This window comes from Chaetura pelagica, unplaced genomic scaffold, assembly GCF_000747805.2.
Source record: "Chaetura pelagica isolate M959 unplaced genomic scaffold, ChaPel_1.0 scaffold506, whole genome shotgun sequence".
NCBI classification, from domain to species: domain Eukaryota; kingdom Metazoa; phylum Chordata; class Aves; order Apodiformes; family Apodidae; genus Chaetura; species Chaetura pelagica.
Window position 1 is genome coordinate 83,311 of NW_009953578.1, and position 1,765 is coordinate 85,075.

The following is a 1,765-nucleotide window of genomic DNA, read 5'->3' on the forward strand; positions in this document are numbered from 1 at the left end:
CCCGCCCCGGGCTGGGCTTGTTTCCCCGCCCTCGCTCCCCCCCAAGTCCCACCATCCCCCACCGTTCTCTGGCAGCAAGGGCAGGCCCGGGGCCGCCCTCCTCTTCCTCCTCCTCCTCACGCCTGAATCTCTCTCCGCTCCCTCTAACTCCCACCTGCTCCCGGGGCTCAGGTGCCTCCGTCCCCCGGGCCTCTCTCCGGTGGGGTGTCCCCCGCGGGGTGGGGGCAGCGTCGGGCAGCTGGGTCCCCTTCGCCCCCGAGCTCTTGTGTCTGCTTGTGCTCAGCCCTGCCCGCGCTCTGAGCCCTTTTGTTGCTTCCAAAAGAGGGTCTGAAGGGCTGTTGCTGCTCCCCAGGGTGAGGGAGAGCTGGGTGTCTGCTCCTCGTTGTCTGCAGTCCGTGTCCTACAGTTGATGTCTGACACGGGCGTGGTGAGGAGCAGCTTTCCATGATGTCTGTGTGCTTGAGGACAGCCTGTCACCCATGGCTGGGAAGGGCAGCTCTGCTGTGAGCCTTTCTGTGTCCCTGCGGGCATCCCAGCTGAGCCAGCAGGGAGGTGTCAGGGCAGGCTGTCAGACCTCATTGTCCTTCACATCCCTTCAGGAGGTGCCTGGGTTTTGGGAGCTGCAGGTGATGTGTTCTCCAGCTCAGGCCCAGGTGTTCTCCACGCCACCTGGGTGGGCTGTGATGAGCTGGGCCCTTTCCCCATGAGCCAGGAGTGTTGGCACCTTCCTCGGGTGAAGCTTTGCTACAAAAAAGCCAGGGACCTATTGTTTATCTCCATTCTTTCAGCAATCTTGTCGTTTCACTTTCATTATTTGCTGATATGCTTGTTTTATTTGGAGAAAAAAGCCTTTGTTCTTCTTCCTAGTAGAACACTGCTTGCTTTCTTTTCCTTAAAGCTTTGTTATTTCAGGACAAGAGGGAATGGATCAAAACTGGAAGGGAGGGGATTTAGGTTAGATATGAGAAGAAAATTCTTTGCTGTGAGGGTGGTGAGACACTGGAACAGGTTACCCAGGGAAGCTGTGGAAGCACCATCCCAGGTTGGATGGGGCTTGGAGCAGCCTGGGCTGGTGGGAGGTGTCCCTGACCATGCAGGGGGTGGGACTGGATGATTTCTAAGGTCCTTTCCAGCTCAAACCAGCGTGTGATTCTGTGAAAATAACACACAACTTGTCATGGCTTTTCTGTGCTTACTTAACCCTGGGCTATTCACAAGTTTGGAAGATAGTTAGTTCTTCATTTCCCCTGGTTACCAGGCCAACTTACCATGAGTGGTTTAGCTTAAAATCAAGGAAGCACAATCAGGGCTGCCACAGGCAGATACCACATTAGAAAGACAAAATATTCATTTTTCTTCTTTTGAATTTGGAAAACCCCCCAGATCCCTTTCAGGTGGTTCTCTCATTGTGCTGCAGTGTGTTATTCCTCTTTGGTCTTTAAATAATCTGTGGAGTGTCAGTTTTGGAACTAGATTGGCTCATTTTTGCTCTGCCACCTGCAACAGCTGCTGGTGTTGCTAAATAAAAGCTGGTGCTGGTTTTAGTTTTCATCATGGGGAGGTGAAGGTTGGTCTTTAGTAAAACCTCCTGGTGCAGCTGGAAAGTGTGTGCAGGGTCTGACACTGTCTGGAAAGTGTTGGTGGATGAGCTGAGTGTGAATGACAAGAGAGGAATTATCCCAAAGCCTGGTGAGGCCTGGCTTGGATGTGGTGGTGACCCAAAAGAACAAGGTTGTGTTTGGGAGAGTGAGAGCAGTTTATTTAT